The 22,309-nt window shown below is 40.9% G+C and overlaps 1 protein-coding gene across 6 annotated transcripts in view; it reads right to left on the reverse strand.

The window, feature by feature from the left end:
- The window catches only part of atxn1a (ataxin 1a), a 310,350-nt gene that overhangs the window by 198,221 nt on the left and 89,820 nt on the right, over positions 1-22,309 (reverse strand). For all 6 annotated transcript variants that reach the window (XM_072283639.1, XM_072283638.1, XM_072283646.1 and 3 more), the window contains one exon: positions 13,021-13,108. The gene's annotated coding sequence lies outside the window, so the exon portion shown is untranslated. The remainder of the gene's footprint in view (positions 1-13,020; positions 13,109-22,309) is intronic.

The following is a 22,309-nucleotide window of genomic DNA, read 5'->3' on the forward strand; positions in this document are numbered from 1 at the left end:
CATTACCCGAGATACAGCCTACAATTGTTGTGTCATCAGCAAACTTATATATTGAGTTTGATGGAAACTTGGCTACACAGTCATGGGTGTACAGTGAGTACAGCAGGGGGCTGAGTACACAGCCTTGTGGGGCACCGGTGCTCAGAGTGATTGTAGAGGAGAGCTTGTCCCCTATTTTTACAGCCTGGGTCCTGTCTGTGAGGAAGTTGAAGATCCAGCTGCAGATCTGAGTGCTAAGGCCCAGGTTCCAGAGCTTAGGAATCAGTTTATTTGGAATGATGGTATTAAAGGTAGAGCTGTAGTCAATGAAAAGGAGCCTTACGTATGTGTCTTTATTCTCCAAGTGTTCTAAGGAGGAATGTAGGGCCAGAGAGATGGCATCTGCTGTTGACCTGTTGCTCCAGTAGGCGAATTGCAAAGCGTCGAGGTTGACCGGTAGGCTGTGGTTGATGTGTGCCATAACCAATCACTCGAAGCACTTCATAGCAATTGATGTCAGAGCCACAGATTGATAGTCATTCTGGCATGCCACCTTGCTCTTCTTCGGCACTGGGATTATCATTGCCTTCTTAAAACACAAGGGGATCTTAGACTGAATCAAGGAACAGTTGAAGATGTTATCAAACCCTCCAACTAGCTCATTTGCACAGGCCCAGAGAACGCGTCCCAGGACACCACCTGGGCCCATCACCTTCCTTGGATTTATCTTCAGGAAGGCCCTTCTAACATCCTCGTCGGTGACGATGAATCTCGATGCCACCAGGTCCGGTTCATCCGGAGGGAGCGGGACGCTCCTCTTCTGTTCAAGTCTTGCGTAGAATACGTTAAGTTCATCAGGAAGAGAAGCGCGCAGTTATTGATATTCCCAGCCTTTTCTTTGCGCCCAGTGATCTCATTTAGACCCTGTCATAGTCTACTGGCATCCCTCTGGTTAGCCTGGGCTTCCAATTTGGCTTGATATTGCCTCTTGGCGCCCTTAATGGCCTTCCAGAGTTCACGCCTGGGTTCCGTGTAGTGACTGGTATCCCTGGACCTAAAAGCCGCAGCACTAGCCTTTAAAAGGGACTTGACCTCATAATTCATCCAAGGTTTCCAGTTAGGGAATACCCGGATCATCTTGCGAGACACACAGTCCTCCGTGCATTTCCAAATAAAGTCCATGACAGCTGAGGTATACTCATTGAGGTTAGCTGCTGAGTCCTTGAATACTAACCAGTCCACTGATTCAAAGCAGTCATGGAGGATCTCATCCGTTTCCTCCATCCAACGCGACACTACTTTTGATACTGTGATCTCCCGCTTCAGTTTCTGTTTGTAAGCCGGGAGGAGGAGTACAGCCTGATGGTCTGATTTTTCGAAGTGAGGTCGTGGGACGGAACAGTAGGCATCCTTGACTGCTGTGTAGCAGTGGTCAAGTATATTTGGGCCTCTAGTGGGGCAGGAGACATGTTGGTATAACTTTGGCAGCGCCTTTCTGAGGTTGGCCTGGTTAAAGTCCCCAGCTGTAATAAGCAAAGCCTCCAGATACCTGGTCTCAAGTTCACTGATGTTGGCATACAGTATGTTCAGAGTATACTCCACGTCCGCCTGGGGGTGGGGGGTGGGGATGTAGACCGCTGTCAGTATGACCGAGGTGAATTCCCGTGGCAGATAGTAGGGACGACACTTCACAGACCGGTGTCTGGGCTGCAGGAGCTTGTCAGTGCCACTGTGTCCATGCACCACGCAGTGTTGATCAGTAGGCAGACACCACCTCCCCTCGTCTTGTCCGAAGACGCCGTGCAGTCCATCCAATGGATCGAAAATCCCTCTGGTCGGATGGCACAGTCGGGGGTGGCAGGGCAGAACCAGGTCTTGGTGAAACAGAATACATAGAATACCAACCCCAATACGAATCCCAATATAGAGGATGTGCTGCTCCGACTCAGATAGGACCTCAACAATTTACAACAGAGGAGGAGACTGCTTGGGCTATTTCAGGATCAGAGTCAGAATCAGGTTTTATATCCCTGGCATATGTCATGAAATTTGTTGTCATTGTGGCAGCAGCACAATGTAATACATAAAGGTAGAAAAAAATGTGAATTACAGTAAGGATATATATATAATAGTTAAATAAATACTGCAAAAATAAAAATTAAAAAGTAGTGTGGTAGTGTTCATAGGTTCAATATCCGTTCAGAAATCAGATGGCAGAGGGGAAGAAGCTGTTCCTGAATGATTGACTGTGTGCCTTCAGGCTTCTATACCACCCTCCAGTTCGTAGCAATGAGAAGAGGGCATGTCCTGGATGATGGACATCACCTTTTTGAGGCATTGTTCCTTGAAGGTGTCCTGGATACTATGGAGGCTAGTGCCCATGATGGAGCTGACTGAGTTTACAACTCTCCGCTGCTTATTTGATGCTGTGCGTTAGCTGCCCACCTCCCCTCCACAATACCGGACAGTGATGCAGCCAGTTAGAATACTCTCCACATACAATTTTTATCCAAAAATGGAGCTAGTCCCAGTTCCAGGTCCTATCCATGTACCTTTCAAATGTTTTGAGGGTTTTTGTCTATGTTACTCTATCAGTATGTGCCGCGTGACTATAGATTGAGACCCTACAAGGAAAACTCTGTTGAAGCAATGTAGAGGAGTTAAACTCGTTTCCTGGGTCAATATTAACCCTCACTCGACAAGTGTGTGAACAAATGGTAGAATCTGGGGTGAGGTGATGGTAATGTGAGAATAAAATGGAATTGTACAGGTTCAGTATAAATGGGTGGTTGGTAAGGACTCAATGGGCCGAAGGGCCAGTCTCCATGCTCTATGACTCCAGAGCACTTGGATACTATTGCAAACATTTTGTCTTTAATTCTCAGCTATTTGTGGGAACTTATTGAGTGCAAATTGGGTGCACCTCAAATTAAATTATACAAGGTATCAGAGATTATGTCAGTGGCCTGACTTTGGAGATTTTAGTTTATGTAGCAGGTTCATTTATGTACCAATTTAGCATCTCTCATTCTGAGATGACCACATATCCAAACTCAGATCTGAGTGGAGTGTATCTGAACTGTCAATGATCCTCTCTTCTCATCCCTGCCTTGCACGTAGATGGTTTTCTAAAATTCTAGTATAAAAAGGACACAACTTGAAGTTTGTTAGCAAATGATGGAAGAAATTAATCTTCCTTTTGAGAATAATGTAAGAAATTGTTTTAATAGCTGTATATAATTCTTGCACCCACATCCTGAAATGACAATGATTGACATCCAGGTAATATGATGGGAGTATTGAAGAATCCTACAGAAGTCAGATTTCCAAACCTTCAGTTAGTTTTTCAGAACAATTTGAGTGTGTTGGTGAGGTTTAAATGCAGCTTTGTTAAATTCTTTCTCTTAAAATGCCTGCCATAAGTAGCTCAGGTCTCAGAAATATTTAGGGGAACAGTGCAGCAGACTATCAGTGTTGTGCTGGGTTTGAGGCCTTTTCAAATACCCTTCCTCTGAAATGACTAGACTTACACATTCAGGAAGATGGTGAATTTCAACATGGATACCTGTCTTTGCTGAGAGGTGGCTTTGAGGTATTAGTACTAGGTGTTTTCTGGGTACTTGCTGTGAACTTTCATTGTCAGACCTCTGGCATGGAAAGAGATTATCAGAAGCACAGAGTTAATATATAATGATGTATTTAAAATTGATTTCAAAAATTGTAATATCTTCATTGATTCCTGGAAAACTCTGGCCTATGACTGTTCATGGTGAAAAAAGAGCATTTGGTATGGTATTAGGAATTTCTTGTTCAATAATCAGGAGCTGACAAGAATACTGAGTAAATGGCAAAAGGAGCACACTATCCTCTAAACTACCCACCTGCTCCTTCCAGCACCTCCTGCCCCAACCGTGCAAGAGCCTGTGGTTTTTAATGTTGACTTTGTTAGTCATATTAGAACTCAAACTCAGGATGAGGGGTGGATGACCTCACCTTCATGAACAATAATCTATTCAACAAAATGTTGCCACTCACTTATCTTTATGTCTTTGCTGAGTCTCCTCATAACTTGCTTTCCTATGTACCATCAGTAAATCTGATTTTAAAATCACATTCGTTTCAGCTGCTGTCATTAACAGAAATGGTGAAAGTTGAGGCCCTAGCATTGATTCCTGTGGAACCTAATAAGTCATAATTTACCAAACAGAAATTGATCCATTAATCCCAACTCTGTTTTCTGTTATTTAGGCAATCCCCTATCCACGCTAATCTATCACTTCCAATTTCACAAGCTCTGACCTTGTGTATTAACCTATCTATGTGGCAATTAACTAAATGCATTCTGAAGATCTAAATACACTACATCTACTAGTTTCCTTTTATCCATACTGCTGATAACATTCTCAATAAAGGTAATAAATTTATCAAATATTAATTCCTTTCCATAAAACTATGTTCATTCTGCCTCTTAGTGTTTTCTAAATATTTAATACTACCTCCCCAATAATTGACTCTAGGATTTTCCCAATGTCAGATAGTAGGCTAACTGGCCAACCATTTCCTATTTCCTATCTTTCTCTTTGAACAGGTGTGTTATCTAATCACATGGAATTTTAGAACATAGAACATAGAACGGTACAGGCCCTTCGGCCCACAATGTTGTGCTGACCCTTAAACCCTGCCTCCCATATAACCCCCCACCTTAAATTCCTCCATATACCTGTCTAGTAGTCTCTTAAATTTCACTAGTGTATCTGTCTTCACCACTGACTCAGGCAGTGCATTCCACGCACCAACCACTCTCTGAGTAAAAAACCTTCCTCTAATATCCCCCTTGAACTTCCCACCCCTTACCTTAAAGCCATGTCCTCTTCTATTGAGCAGTGGTGCCCTGGGGAAGAGGAGCTGGCTGTCCACTCTATCTATTCCTCAAATAGATAGAGTGGACAGTGAATTTTGACAAATCTGGGAACTTTGGAGGATCACAACCAATGCACCCATTACCAATTCTTTTAACATCCCAGGAGGAAAACAATTCAGTTCAAAACCTGATGGTCCCAAAAATTCACAGATTTGGGAAACTAAAAAGCAATAGCAAGTTCTTTCAAAGGATACAGTCTGCTGTCATGTTGTGCTAGAGAGGAGGAAGGAAATGGTAAAGGTAATGAATGTGATGGTGAGGATTATTTTCCGGCAAACTGCTTTGTTCTGGATGGTGACACACTTCCAGAATGCTGTTGGAGGCTCACTCATCCAGATAGGAGGAGAAAATTCCATTACACTCCTTACTCAAATGAGGAGGACTAGAATATGAAAGCAAGAGTGTAATGTTGCTAAAGCACTGGTGAAGCCTCACTTGGAGTATTCTGAGCAGTTTTGGGCCCCTTATCCAAGAAAGGATGTGCTGACATTGGAGAGGGTTCAAAGGTTCACAAAAATGATTCCAGGATTGAAAGGCTTGGCAAATGAAGAGCGTTTGATGGTTTTGAGCTAGTACCCACTGGAATTCAGAAGAATGAGGGGTGACTCCATTGAAACCTATAAAATATTGAAAGGCCTTGATAGAGTGGATGTAGAGAGGATGTTTCCTATGGTGGGGGAGTCTAAGACCAGCCTCTGAATAGAGGGGTGTCCTTTTAGAATAGAGATGAAGAGGAATTTCTTTAGCCAGAGAGAGTAAATCTGTGGAATTCGTTATCACAGGTGGCTGTGGAGGCCAAGCCATTGGGTATATTTAAGGCAGAGATTGGTAGATTATTGATTAGTCAGGGCATGAAGGGAAATGGAAGGTGGGTGGGGGGGAAGGCAGAAGATTGGGACTGAGAGGGCAAATGGATCAGCCACAATGAAGTGGCGGAGCAGACTTGATGGGCTAAATAGCCTAATTCTGCTCCTACATCTTATGATCTTATGTGTTGTAGGCAGTTGTACATTTTGTGGGGAATCATCAAGTTAGCAATTCACTGAAAAACATTGACCCTCTGGCAAACTGCAGTACATGGTCCAGCCAGATATTCTTCAAGATGAAAGATCTTTCTAAGCATGTTAACTGAGCATCTAAGGAAATTAGCTCAATCCGTGATACTCAATATACGAAGCAGAATAGGCCAGCAGGTGATTGTATGAATATAGTGTGTAACTGATGACAAATTTAGCCATCAATATTCTTAATAGATCTAAGATAGAACTGAAATTTGCCTTTATTTTCTAAATAAAGAATTGCATGAAAGTTATTGTTCATCATATCTCCTGTCAATTTAAAGAACTTATAGTCAACAGTTTTGCTATCTTTGAGTTTTAAGTCTGAAGTTCACTTACCTATTTTGATGTTTGTTTGTTGATTTATTGAGATACAGCCCTTCCAGCCATGCCACCAAGCAATCCCCGAATTGAACCCTAGCCTAATCACGGGACAACCTACACTGAACAATTATCCGACCAACTGGTCTGTCTTTGGATAGTAAGAGTGAACCAGAGCACCCAGAGGAAACCCACGAGATCACTGGAAGAATGTACAGACTCCTTACGGGCAGTGTCAGGGAAGTTGAAGGGAAGGGATTCTGATTTTTTTCTGATTGGTATGAAGGACGTCAGTGCTGAAGTTTAAAATGTTTCTGGCATCCAATGTCAGCATTAAACATTTCAGTCCTAATTTATCACATCCAGATAGAGAGTAAACACTCTCTACTCTACCCTTACAAGGCTGAAGTCCAACTTTAGGAAGAGCACTATCCTGCGGCTTCACTGAGTGGAAATGCTTGGTGATACAGCCTTTAAACAGAGCTCACTCTGTACCACCATGTGAATGGGATTAAAGTTTAAAGATTAAAAGATTGAAGATAAGCTTTATTTGTTACACGTACATCAAAACATACAGAGAAATGCACCGTTTGTGTCAAACTAAATCAGAGAGGATTGTGCTGGACAGCCTGCAAGTGTCGCCATGCTTTCAGCGCCAACATAGCATGCCCACAACTTACTAACCCTGACCGTATGCCTTTGGGATGTGGGAGGACACTGAAGCACCCACGAGATCATGGGGAGATCATACAGGCAGCAGTGAGAACTGAACCCTGATCAGAAATTGCTGGCACTGTTAACAGTGTTACACTAACCACTACTTTACCATTGAGGCATTCAACTCAGTGGTCGGCCTGACTAAAACCTAAGATACTAAGGGCAAAAACCTGAGCCAAACCCAGCAACAACCACTGCTAATTACATTGTGTGTTTCATACCAAAAAATATCTCAACTCACTTCAGAATGTTGGCAAAGGAAAACTAATACCAAGATATAAGGGGAGTATCAAGGCAGATCAGCAAAACTTCAGTCAAGGAGGAACATATACATCAACATTTAAGAGATATCCAAGTAAGGAAACAGAGGAAGCAAAGCCAAAAGACATTGTGAAGATTCTCATGAATCTGCTAGGGAATCTGAAATTACCTAAAATGCAGTGGTTATACTCAGAGTTGAGCACAAGATCAGCAGGTATCTCAGAGGATTACAAGGCTTCAGTAGATGACAAACCTAGGGAAGGGCAAGGAAAAGGAGGTATTTGAAAACAAGACAAACCCCAGCTTTACTGGGAGCTGATGCTGGCAAATTTTGATGATTTAACCACTGAATAGAAATTGCCATAAATTTGACGGCTTTTATTTTTATAATGGCACGGCCTCAAGTTCTACTGCAGGGACTTCAGTGCAGAATCTGAGTGGGAAATCCAGTGTTGGGCTGGTGGGATGCTGTACTGTTGGAAATCCCATTGTTGTGATGACCAGTTAAAGTGGTCTCAAGTACAGTACACCATGGAAAAATTGCACAGGGCTGTAGTGAGGATGTTGCTGTGTACACTATCAACATTGGTGCCTGTTTTCTCTCCCATTTGCTACAGACAGGTGGTACATTGCTGGGGTCCTCAACAGGTTCTTCTCCCGTTAGTTCAATGCACCAAAACTTCCCCAAACTACCAAAAAATCTGCCAAGAAGTATTTCAATAAGTAACAAAGCCAGGAGGACACATAGGAACAAGCAAAGCTGAGGAGTACACAGAGGGTGCAGACAGAAAGTTAAGCAAAAACCTGCAAGCTGTAGGAGCCGGGAAGAGTATGTATTGTGAAGATGTGAGACAGTATCCAGTATCATATGAGGACCGCTGGTATTAGAAGATCACGAAGACCCAGGTGAACATGTTAAAGTCATTCAGAAAATCAAGGGTGTTGTCAAGGTGGAAAATCTAGCAACTCCCAATTCAAAATTTAGAAGTGCCTGCATCAAGAAGAAAGCATAATAAAGCAAATAATATTAGAAAGCTGAATTACTGCACTGTGATACACTCCAGTTTAGTGTTGGTTCAGCTTCCTGCTGTGACATCACAGACTCTCAGAGCACCACTATGTGCTCAGTAGGAACACCGAAGGATCAGGTTGCATACATGTTTACGCACTGTCTGAACTTACTCTCTGGATGTTCCACAGAAAGTGTGCAGATCCTTCCTGCTAAACAGGTTAGACTAAGATCTGGGCTGTCATTTCACAATGTGCAAAACAGAGCTAAAAATACACTACATTCCCATCCTTAAATTGTTAGTGAGGCAATATCCTAGACAGGAAAGGGTTACTGAATTGAGCTATCTGTTTCAGTAGACTATTGTGTCCTCTCCACTTGCCTGGATGAAGATAGGTCCAATAGTGGAAGATGCTTGTTGTCTGGATACAGTAGCCTGCTCACTTCAAACACAATCAACCGCCATAAACATGTATTCTCCTCCACAACTATTAATAGATTGTTGCCATTCACAAAAATAGCTAGAGCAGGTCATGAGTTTTTCTCCTCATGTACACTGAAAGAACAAGAATAACTGGCGTTTGGGAAACATCTGGATGCTTCTAATCTGGTCCTTTATTGTCTTTTTCTTTGGCCCATTGAACTTACTGGGGCATAGGCCACCAACAGCAGCTCACCAGAGTCCGCTGTCCTGGGCCTTTAGAAGCGTAATCAGGCCTGTGGCTTCCACTTTCACCACGCAACTTCATACATCTTCTCGGCAAGGTTCCTTCCTCTTCCAGGGATGAGGTCTTTCGAGATTATGTTGGCGTTTCTGTAGCACTGGGCTTTTACAGGATGAGGTTGCTAGCCCTCCCTCCTGCTTTTACAGCCGGGCATGGGACCATCCATGGCAAAGTTGGTCCTTTATTGTGGCATGGTCAAAATCCTGGACCCAGTATGGTGGGAATTCCATTACCACAGAGGGGGCCCTGGTTCAAGGTGGAACCATCACCTTCTCAAAGACATCTGAGGAAATTACTTTTTAAAATTAGATTAGATTAGATTCAACTTTATTGTCATTGTGCCGATACAGATACAAAGCCAATGAAATGCATTTAGCATCTGACCAGAAATGCAAAGAATAGTGTTATTTACAAAATAACTGCGAATAAAAAGTGCTACAGCACACAAATGTAAAAGTACTGAGACAGTACAATACGGATGCAATACTGCTTAGCGCCGTGGTGAGAGGTTCAGCAATGTCACAGCCTCAGGGAAGAAGCTCTTCCTGTGCCTGCAGGTGTGGGAGCGGAGGCTCCTGTAGTGCCTGCTGGATGGGAGGAGAGTAAAAAGTCCGTGGTTAGGGTGAGATGCATCCCTGATAATGCTTTTCGCCCTGCCCAGGAAGCGTTTATGGTAGATGTTCTCAATGGTGGGCAATTGGGTGCTGATAATCCGCTGGGCAGTTTTCACCACACGCTGGAGTGCTTTGCGGTCCGATACGGGACAATTGCCATACCACACTGAGATACAGTTGGTGAGTATGCTCTCAATGGTACAGTGGTAAAAGTCCATCAGTATCCTGGGAACTTCTTCTATAATTATTGTAAATCACAATAATTATTGACCACATTGGAGTTTGGTAAGCGTTATTCCTCGTAGCCAAGAGAATCAATTTAGTCAGAAATCAGTCTTATTTAAAGAGCAGAAAAAATAACAACAATACAGTTGGTTATTAATTATGTGCATAAATTAATCCAGGCACCTACAAATATTTGCAGTAGTGTGATATACAGTCATAATATCTCCATGGCAGGGAGATTCGACGTAATGCTCCGTTTGCCTATGGTATTGGGACTATATGTTGTCCTTTCCCCTATTCATTAACAGGATGTGTTGCCAATGACCAAACCAAACAATTATTGGTCTTCCCTAATTGCCCTTGAGAAGATGTGCAGAGCTCTGGTTGCTGCCCTTGCTGGCAGTGCTTATATCCCAGATCTGAGTAGTGATAAAACCAATTATTTCTGATCTTACTCAGAAAAGATAAAATCAAACTGCAGAATGTCAATACCAAAAATGTGGTCAAGGAATAGCTTTGGGGAAATCCCTGAACTTATTGAAATGCCTGTTTTGAAACCAAAAATGTTTTTTGCAGGATGTGAACCAATACAGCAGAGCAATTTAATGCAAAATAGTAGTAAGGTGATTTTGCTCAGCATTGCTTTTCTACTTCACATGCTCAAGAAGTACAATGTGATATCTGAAAATGGAGGTAGGCCCAGGATCTGTCCCAAGACCAGATAAACAATTGAATGTTTATGCATTTTTGTGGACGTTTAACCTCTCCTTGAGATGCCTGAACTTTCACCATTTGATCCAGCTGCCTTTTAACTTATTGCTCATAATTTGCTGTTGAATTTCATAAGGGTTACTCATAACATTAGTGGCCTTCACACAAACTGCCAAACTCAAGAAAATCCAAACTTTAAAAAAACTGAAGTTGCTGGAGACCTGCCCCAAGATCATCTCAATTTCTGAATGCTAATTTACTCAATGTTGCAACCACCCACGATGGCCATTAGATCCCCCATAAATTCATTACCCACTCACTAGCTCCATCCATTCTTCCTGGCAACAGTCTGAAGCTGAACCAGACTCTTAACAAATCTGATGTCAGACATTTTTGCTCCTTCATTACATCACAAAGTGCCCATTTCCATGTTAACATTACTTAACCTCATCACTTTAAAAACTCTCTCCAAATGCTTGTTAACTTTTTCCTTGATTATTCCAACACTGTCCTAGCTGGCTTCATCCCAGATATTGTCCATAAACCCAAGGCTGTCCAAAACTTTGCAGTCTTATTTCTAATTCACACTGAGTCCCACTCATCGTAGGTTCCCAGTTAAATTAATACTCCCACAATTTAAAATTGTTATGCTAGGTATCAAAACCTTTTCCAGCCCCCACCAGAACCCCCACCCCTGACTCTTTATGATCTTGAAACCCCCTTCAAGTCTTTGTATCTCCAAAATATCTACACTCCTTACTCTCTAGTCTCTGACTAATCCCGCCACCCTTCAGCTATCAAGGTTCCAAACTCCGGAGTTCTCATGCTAAATCTTTCTGACTTGCTATCCTCTCCTACTTCCTTTAACAATATTAAAACTAGCTTCTCTGACCAAGCTTTTCATTTTCTGTCCCACTTCTTGGCTCCAGTGGAGGACTTTGGAACATGGACAGAGAAGAAAGCAGGCTGCATTTAACACTGAGGGAAATGGATTTGAGTGGATGACCTTAAAGCAGAGCTGAGAAAACAGATATTGAGCTGTTCCGTGGAAAGGATGAGTTGAGGTTTGGAGGCAGGATTGGGTGGGGTCAGAAGGTTTGAAATGGAGGGGAACCATTGAAGATCTTAGCAATATCCAGGATGTGTTCAACAAACTCACCGCATACCAGTGACATGATCCCAAGACGTGAAGCCCAGAAGATCTTAACCTGACCTAACTAACTTCTAACCTCAAAAGTAACATTTAATACACATATCTCTGAAACAAGTAGTTTTACTGATATTAAAGATTGTCGCAGAATCAGATAATAAAGGGTATTGATATTAAAAGCTGTCAACTATTGTGAATTTTTGTCACGGCCTAAAATTATATTGTGAAAGAAATCTGCAAATCAGAAATTACCTACCATAATTTTACTTTTATGTCTTTTTTTTTGCATTTTTATATTATCAGCAAGGAGATGATGTTACAAGTTTTTGGACATACTGATATGTGAATGATTACCAGCTCATCAGGCTTGATACTAGTGTGTCTTGCAAACATGCTGGCCTCAAATTGGAGCTGTCACAATAAACCACATCATTGAAGTGTCAGAAACCGACACTAATGAATGCAGCAATTATGCTGGTAGCTGAGGTCACAGTACAACCAAAATGGCTGTGAACGTTGCCCACTGAATCTTCTACACCCACAGTGTTTGCGAGTGCAATTGCTCAAGGTTCACCTCTGTGCACAGTGCGGCATTTTTAATGTTAGAAGACTTACCCAGAAATTCAACTATGCCTATTTTTAACATGGGAAAAAGGGCTGCATTTAATACCAAGGATCCAATGTGCTCTCTGCAAAAATTGCAGGTTTGGCTAAAGTCTCATTTGAATCAAGACGTGCATGGTTTCCTGACGATTCAGCTGCCAACTTCATTGTGCAGTAACCACATTCACTGTGACAGCCAGCCAGTAACACACTCCATGGCCGCCATTCATGAGAGTGAAAAACCTCCCAATCGATGAAGATCTGTGTATGCTTCCAAAAATATTCATGAAGAGGAAGTTCTTCTCATGTATGAGGGAGTGTAACCTTTCCTGTTCATAAAAAAAGTATGGAATAAAGGAAGCCCCGACGGAAGTGGAACCAATGCCTGTCTATTCTCATGGGAAGCCAACAATATTCAAATTTGCAAATTACAAATTTGTAATCTACTGCTGCCACAAAACAACAAACTTCACAATATACACTGGTGATATTAAACCTGATTCTGATTCCAGTACCCGAGGTGTCACCTGTTCCGCTAGGAAATAAAAGTGATTAAAATAATCTGTATGAGAGTATAGTGGCTGGGTGATCCCTGACAGAGCAGGAACAGCAGGCTGAGATCTACTGCAGCTGCTTGGAAAGATACTGACTGCTTGAGAGTCAAAGTGACCTTCAGCTAGATGAGGTGTTGTACTGTTGAAAATCTCCCCACAGAATGTCACATACCTCAATGATGGCAGCCTAAGGACACCCAAGCCTTTGAAGAATTCGTTCAACACAGAGGTTCAGCTAGGATGCGATGATTCTGACAGTTCTGTAGGAAACAGAAGGCAGAAAATAGTGTTACAGAGGAAGAGCAGCTCAGAGAAACAAATAAGAGTCACAATGAGGCAGATTGGAAGATCAAGAGTTCAAGGGTTTATTCTTTAGTGCAAGGGTTCCCAAACCTTTTTGGGTTATTGCTCCCTTTCCGGCCATTACATAAAAACTATAAAGAACTTTGATTTACAATGCACAGTGAAAGAAAATAGGAATTTCAAATTCAAAGCAGTGACAAATAATTGCAAAAATGATTCAAATCTGTTTTACAAATAAAATTATTTCTTTACATCAGCAGTTGAACTATTCACCTCTTCATTGCTTTTTCACCTTTCAGTGGGATGGATGGGCTTGGTGCAGTGATGTCAGCTTCTTAACTTCAGGGTAAATGTCACTCAGAAGGGATCTCAGATCCCCATGTTCAGTAATTTGCAGCCTGCTTCATTGAAGTTGGATGACTGAACTGAAACAGTGCCCCCCTACATATGATGTTGGAAAACTAATGAAGTACATCTTGACCTTTTTCCACTGTGCAGCATAGCATTCAGAGATTTCTTTCTGATATGATTTTTTGAACCTCGGCTTCAGCTCAAAGTCACTTTCTAGCGAGACAGTTCATTCTCCATCCTTCCTGTTAATTCCTCGTTACAAATGTTCAGGAATGGATCTATTACCTCACTTTCTACACAATTAAATCACACAATTTTTATACCCAGCAACAACAACCCAAAACAGTGTTTCTGAGAGCAGACATTAATTCTGTTCGGTATACAGCATTACCTTACTCAAACTTTAATGGAAAGTAGTCAGAAATGCCAGTGGGATGGGGAAGAAATGAGACAGCTATTGAATACAACGTTGCAGCAAATAACATAAATACAATAGTGTAACTTAACTTGCCGCCCAATAATTTAACTTCTGGGCCATTAGTTTAACTTTTCATTCATCAGTTTAGCTTTCTATTCATCAGGATAACTTCCTGATCTTTATTTTTTAACTCTGCATTCATCTAATGAACTTTCCATGTTCAGCCCACTCCCTCTCTTCTCCCTCGCCACACATTGCCTGTAGAAGTTCAGAAAAAATAAACCATAAACAGAGGCTCAAGTATTGTCAAGTGTGCATGAGAGATTTCCATAATGGAATATTTAGTATTGTACTAAATAGAATGATACACAACCTGCTACATTTTTTGTGGATAAAAAACTAACTTGAACTTTAAAAGTTTCAGAAACATTCGAAGATTTATAGCAGGATAGTATCACAGCAGAAATTTTATTAGCTTATAAAACTTGATGAAACTATGCATCACAAACATCTAAAAAAGCTAATCTTCAAATATATAGCCTCTTTCTCCAAGCACTTTAAATGTCCATTTCTGGTCTATCATGTTGCATTTTCTCCAACAGAAGCCAGAGTATTTGATAAGAATTTCCACAATTTGAAGAGAAAATAATCAGATGAAGTCATCACACAACCTCTTACAGGAAGGGATGTGCTATCAGTAACCTGCAGATTACAAACTATGAAGAATGTTCGAGTACTGGTTTCTCCGCACTCCTCTGAACTCAAATACATAAACACTGGAAAAATTATGGGAGTAATTGATAAAGCAATCCAGCAATCATGAATTTGTGATGGATTATGATCTTAACAATGCTGGAACATTCAAACCCCATCAACATTTTGAACGTAAACCGAACTGAGCAGGTTCATTCAATCCTTTCATGAAAAATATTCAGCTATGTCAGGATGACTCATAAGAGTTATAAAGCCATACAACTTGGAGACAGGCCCTTCAGCTCAAACAGTCCATGCTGACCAAGGTGACCAAATTACGAGAGCATAGGCAGGAACTAGGGACAGTTAATTGAGAACAGCTGTTTTGGGGCAAGTCCACATCCAACCAGTGGAGGGTGTTTAATGACCAAATACTCAGGAGTGTTCAGGACAGGTATTTCCAGTCAGAAGGACAAGGATGGCATGGTAAGCGAACCTTGGATGTTAAGGGAGGTAATGAATTTTGTCAAGAAGAAAAATAAAAATATGTAAAGCTTAGGAAGCTAGAATCAAACAGAACTCTGGAGGATTGTAAAGAAATCAGAAAAAGAGAAGTAGGATAGTCAGGAGGGGCCATATAAAATCCTTGGCAAGTAGGGTTAAAGAGAATCCCAAAGCATTCTAAACATTCCTCAGAAGCAAGAGGATAACTAGGGTGGAACCTCACAAGGTGAGGCCTTTAATGAGTACCTCACATCAGTAATTACCAAGGAAAAGGATGTGGAGGATAGGGAGATCCATACTAAGAGTATTAATATGCTAGAGCATTTTGAAATAAAGGAGGGGGTAGTGTTGGATCTCTTAAAAATCATTAAGGTGGATTAATTCCCCTGGGCCTGATGGAAATATAGCTCAGGTTATTGAGAGAGGCAAGTGAAGAAATTGCTGGGGCCTTAACCAATATCTTTGTGTCCTCGTTAGCTGCAAGCAAGGCCCCAGAGTCTCATATACATGGTAGGGAGGTTACTGGGACAGAATTCTTAGGGATAGGATTCATGAGCATTTGGAAAACCATGGGAGGCATTCTCATGGGAGACTCTTCTGGAAGATTAAGATGCATGGGATTACTGGTGGATTGGCTGCTTGGATTCAAAACTGTCTTGCTTTTAGAAGGCAGAGGGCAATGGTTAAAGGAACTTATTCTAGTGGGAAGTCTGTGATTAGTGGTATCCCACAGGGATCTGTGCACATTGAGTTGAGAAGCATTGCATGTTTGCAGATCAAATGTAAAGAGACATTTACAGAAATGTAAGGGCAAGACCCTTAACAGTATTGATGAGCAGAAGAATCTTGGGGTCCAAGTTCATAGCTCCCTGAAAGTGGCTACTCAGGTTGATAGGGTGGCTAAGACCACCATATGGCATGCTTGCATTTATTAGTTGAGACATTGAGTCCAGAAGTCAGCAAGTTATGTTGCAGCTTTATGAAACTCTAGTTCGGCCGCAACTGAAATATTGCATACAGTTCTGGTCGCCCCAATATAGGAAGGATGTTGAGGTTTTGGAGAGGGTGCAGAAGAGGTTACCAGGATGCTGCCTGGATTAGAAGGTGCTGCTGTGTATTTAATATTCCAATAATATTTGAGTAATCTCATATTTATATTTCTTAATTAAGCATTCTTGTTCGTTAGAAAAATTCATTTCAGTTTATATGTATAAATACATGAATTGCATATGTCATCATGCTGCCACAAAATGAGACCCACTTTCCTGGACTCCCATGACCTCCTTTGAATTAATTTAATGTTTTGATGTTACTAAACGTAACAGTGGTGACAAAGTATTTTTAAAACAAACCGGAGACAGCTACTGGCCTGCTGAAGTGCAGCAAGAAGTTCAAAGTGGGAAAAAAGAGCACAGCAAGAGACAGTCGCATTTTAAACATAAAGCAGCACAGCATATGTTCGTTGGGAGGAAAGACACCATCAAGTTTTTCTAAATAAAGTCAGAAAACAGAAGAATTCACGGGTTTATAAAGAGTGAGTACTGGGTGATAATAATCTTAAAAACACAGTAGAAATGACTGGCTACAAAGGAAAGATCTGTATCAGAATCAGGTTTAATACCACTGGCATATGTCATAACATTTGTTAACAGCAGCAGTATATGATAAATGTAGAGAAATAATAAATGAATTACAGTAAGTATGTATATGTATATGAAATAGTTAAATTAAAAACAGTGCAAAAACAGAAATAATTTAAAAAGTGAGGTAGTATTCATGGGTTCAATGGCATGTTTGATTAAACAAAAGGATAACTGGATTTTATAAACTGAGCAAATTGAACAGTATTTTGAAGCAAATGAAATAGCCAATGAGAAACAAGTACCAATTTTGCTGAGTGGATTGGGTGAAAAGGAATACAGTTTGCTTCAAAATTTGTCTGCTTCAACCAAACAAGCAGAAATAAGCTTTGGTGATATCGTCAAAGTAATGCAGGAGCATTTAGAATCAAAACCATTGATGATTGCAGAATGCTTTAGTTTTCACAAGCGGAATCAAAATTAAGGGGAGTCCATTTCAGTGTATGTGGCTGAATTGTAGATATTGTCTAAGCATTGTCAGTTCGACAATGGGCTTAATGATACACCAAGAGGTTGTTTCATTTGTGGAGTTTTACAAGAAAGCATTCAAAAATGGCTCCTAACTGAAGCACAGCTCAGATTTAAAATGGCAGTTGAAATAGTTATATCAATGGAAACAGCAGATAGAGACATAATTGAGTTGTAGTCAGGAATGAAAGTAAGCATGAACAAAAACAGCAAAGTCTAAACAGAAACTGGTTTGGCCAAACAAATTGTGTTACCATCGTGGCAGATAACCAACTAAGAACTTATACTAGAGAATATATAACTCCAACAACCTACATTAGGCTTGTATGTGGTAAAAACAGGAGGGCCAGCATTGTGGGGCGTGACTGGCTGAGACAACTACAATTTGATTGGAGATCCATCCACAATGTGCATGCCACATTCCCTGCAATGAAGCCATCTGAATGTGAATTAAGAAAGGTACTGGATAATGCCACAACTGCCTTCATGCTGTACATCATGAACCATTCCCCAACAGAGGGCACACAGGTGTCGGTGCCAACCTCTGTGCCTCTGGTTGGAAAGCATATTGGGCCAAGGAAGGACCATGCTGCTCAGAGGAATCTTGAGGATGATGAAAGTAGTGGTCTGCCTACAACAGTTTTTGTAGGCAACATATCTGAGCAAGTTTCTGATATGTTTATCAAGAAGCTACTTTGGAAATGTGGCTTAATTAAGTAAGAAGAGAGTTCCAAGAGCTTCAGGAAAGTTGCAAGCATTCAGCTTTTTTGAGTATAAAGAAACACAATCTGTTCTGCTTGCATCAAAGTTATTGCATGAACTTCAAGTGGAAGACAAACAGCTTGTAAAAGTAGAGCAAAGGCCAATCCCAGCTGGGTGAAAGGAAGGCTAAAAAGAGTCAATGAAGATATGAAAACAGAGGATTCATCAGATGATGCTGAGGATAAAGAAACCAAGAGGAGAGATCAGATCGTAAAGGGGATTAATAAGAGAATGCACCAGTGAACTAAATGCACCTTCTCAAGTTCAAGATGCACAAACAAGGGGAAGCCGAGAAAAGGAGAAGAAGGGTGTCCAGAGCTGTCAGAAACACTTCTTGCAGTGTTATAGTCAGCTCCTACAGCCACCATGGAGAAGGCGCCAGAATCTGAGATTGTTTCACTACCACAAGTCTCATCTGCCAAGCAGATGATTCCCCTTGTCAGGAAAGGTGTAATCCTACAAGAGTAAGAAATTCTCCACATTGATTAAATCTTTAGGCCTGGATGAGCCAATTTAAAAATTTACTATGATGTGGATGTCTGTATATAAGAGATACGTTATATAGTATACCGTGTACATATACAGTTGAGATGCATTCTCTACTGAGTTGGAGTTTATAGCTAAGAAGGGAGGAGTGTTGTGTATATATTTCAATAATATTTAAATAATTTTGTATATATTTGATTTAGCGTTCTTGTTCGTTTAAATAATTCATTACAGGTTATACGTATAAATATGTGAATTGCATATGTCATCATGCTACCATGTGACACATGTGCACCTCACTTAAAGTGAAGACGAAGTTAGACCTGCATTCCCAGACTCCTATGTCGTCCTTTGAATTAGTTTAATGTTTTGAAGTTACACAATATAACAGGCATGTGCTATAATGAGAAGTTGTTTTCTCTGAAGCGGTGAGGCTGAGGGGTGATTTGACAGTTTTTTAAATTTATGAGTAGTACAGATGGAGTGGACAGACAGTACCTTTTTCCCAGGGTTGAAAGCAAAAAGTGTTTTTTCCCACTCATTGCCTTCTGCCAATTAACCATGGACACTTGCCTTGCTTAGCAGTCTCACATGCAGCACATTGTCAAGTGCCTTTTAAACGTTGTTAACGTACCTGCCTCAACGGCGTGCTGGAAACTCAATCCATATACTGACTGCCTTCAGATTCCTATTGAATCTCTCCCCTCTCACTTTAAACCTGTGCCCTCTAGCTCTTGATTCCACAACACTGGGAAAAAGACTATGTGCATTCACCCGAAATATGAGGGAGTGCTAAGAGGACAGGATAAGGTACTTTGATGGATAAATACTTTGATCTAAGAAACAAAATTGAATAATGAAACAAACATTCTGCTCTAAGCTGTAATGTGTAAGGCTGATTATGTTAAATTGCATGGATTTTCTCAATGTTCATTTTTCATAAGGCTGGAATTCAAAAATAGGGAAATTGTGAGACCAAAGATTGAATGATGCCCATTACAAACTTTAGGGCACTCGGTGGCCATATTGAACATAAACTTAAGTAACCAATTAATTCTATTTTGCTTAATCAGAACAATTTTTCAATATCATTATGAAGAAGAATGTCTAAGTAATAAATCTGAGATATATTTCTCATAGACAATAAATGCAACTGTGAATGAAGCATTTTAACTGAGGATTTTGTGTCCTGTTAAGTTCTTTATTTATGTCTCAGAACACAAGGATTAAAAATTAGCCTTGGCCACATGATTCCTGCCCCTGCTTCACAATGTTGTGATTATTAGTTGGTTGCCAGGGAGTCAGTTTGGGGGATAAGCCAAAACACTCGATTCAAATGCAAACATGCTGTGTGATTTGTTTGGTGGTGTGTACATTTGTTCTAAGAAAATGACAGACCTATTTCCAAGTACAATTTTCCAGATTTGTTACATGAATCTGCGATATGGGTACAGTGGCAAAGCGGTTAAGTATTGCAGCAACATGCAGAGGGGTGGAGTCCAAAGGAAGAGAAGTTCAAATCCCATCAGGCCAGCTGGGGAATTAAATTCAAGTAATTAGACATATCAGGAATTAAAAGATATTTTTGGTGATAATGAAAGTTTGTGATGGCCATAAAAACCCACCCAGCTCATTGATCTTGGCCCTGGTTTGTCCTCCCAAAGTGCAACCCCTCACACTTGTCTGCATTAAATTCCATCTGCCATTTTCCCAGCTGGTCCAGATACTGCTACAAGCTTCAATAGCCTTCTTCGCCGTCCACTATGCCCTCAATCTTGAGAGTCATTTTTTGATCCAGTTTACTAAATTATCATCCACATCATTATATAGATAACAAATAACAAAGGACCCAGCACTGATCGATCCCTGCAGCACGCCACTAGTCACAGGCTTCGAGTCAGAGAGATGATCTCTTTCTGCATTCTCCCATGAAGCCAATGTCTAATCAAATTTACTATCTCATCCTGAATACCAAGTAACTTCTTAACCAACCTCCCATGCAGCACCTTGACAAAGGCCTTGCTAAAGTCCATGTAGATAACATCCACTGCCTTGCCTTCAACTTTCCTGGTAACTTCCTCAAAGAACTCTATAAGATTGGTTAGACAGCAGAGTTTTTTGTCATATTTTATTGACAGAAGAATAGGAGGTGAGGAACCTCCCCTCATATCTTCCATCTGGAAGCATTTAGATCCATAAGTATTGATGTGCATGGTGGGACAAGGTTGACCCAAAGAAGATGAGTCCTGCAGATTCCTTATGCTGAAATAAATTGCCAGGCTTTCCTGATGTTGAGCCTTGAGGCTCATTCCATTGGCAATTGTCCTTCCTCCACATTCAAAGCTCAAAGTTCAAAGTAAATTTATTATCAAGGTATATATATGTCGCTATATGCACCACTGAGATTAATTTTCTTGTGGAAGTACTCAATATATCCATAATAGAATAATAACCATAACAGAATCCATGAAAAACTGCACCAACTTGGGTGTTCAACCATTGTGCAAAAGACAACAAACTGGACAAATACAAAGAGAAAGAAATAATAGTAATGAATAAATATCAAGAACATGAGATGAAGAGTAATTGGAAACGAGTCCATTGGTTGTGGGAGCATTTTAATGATAGGGCAAGTTAAATTAAGTGAAGTTATCCCCTCAGATTCAAGAGCCTGATTGTTAATGGGTAATAAATTATCCTGAACCTGGTGAGATCAGTCCTGAGGTTCCTATGCCTTCTTTCTGATGGCAGCAGTGAGAAGAGAGCATGGCCTGGGTGGTGGGGGTTGCCGATGATGGATGCTCATTTCCTGCATCTAAAGCGCACCGTGTAGATGTGCTCAATAGTGAGGAGGGCTTTACCCATGGTGGACTGGGCCCTATCCATTACTTTTTGTAGATTTTCTGTTCAAGAAATTGGTGTTTCCACACCAGGCTGTGATGCAGCCAGCCAAGATGCTCCTCAATATACTCAGTGGGATGCATTAGCTTCTAATTTGTTCCCAGCAGCCACTTCCTCAGACTGGAGCCAGCAACAGCATCAATTAACAGCAAGTCTTGGATACACAGAGGGGGTTAGGCTGAGTTAAAGGTTCAAACTTTTTATCATTGTCTAACAGTGAGCTGGCATTCTTCAGTCAATGTTTGGATATTGTCAGAGGACTCATCAGAGGATCTTTCCTGGATTAGCATGTAAATGTCAGCACAAAGAAGGCACAAAGAGCTTCTACTTGCGTAAAAGTTTGTGTAGATTCGGTATGTCCCTAGAAACTTTGACAACCTTCTATAGATGCAGAGTGGAGTGAATTCTAACTGGTTGTATCACAACCTGGTATGGAAACACCAATGCCCAGGAATGGAGAAGACTATTATATGGGGTGTATACAGCTCAGTCCATCACAGGCAAAGCCTTCCCCACTGTTGAGTACATTTAAGTGGAGTGCTGCCACAAGAAAGCAACATCAATTATCAAAGACCCCCACCATCCATGCCATGCTCTCTTCTTACTACTACCATCAGGCAGGAGGCCTGGGGTTCCACAGCACCAGACTCAGGAACATTTATTACCCTGCAACCATTAGGCTCTTGAACTGGCATGGATAGCTTCAATCTCCACAACTCTGAACTGATTCTATGACCTACAGACTCACTTTCAAGGGCTCTTCACAACTCATGTTCTCAGTATTATTTTTTATTTGCACAGTTTGTCTTCTTTTGCACAATGGTTCTTTGTCAGTCTTTGTGTTGTATATCATAAATTCTATTGTAAATTATTTGCCCTGTAAATATGCACAATAGAATGGATCCCTTGGTAATATATGGTAACATATACATACT

Source organism: Mobula birostris, chromosome 19 (assembly GCF_030028105.1).
Source record: "Mobula birostris isolate sMobBir1 chromosome 19, sMobBir1.hap1, whole genome shotgun sequence".
NCBI classification, from domain to species: domain Eukaryota; kingdom Metazoa; phylum Chordata; class Chondrichthyes; order Myliobatiformes; family Myliobatidae; genus Mobula; species Mobula birostris.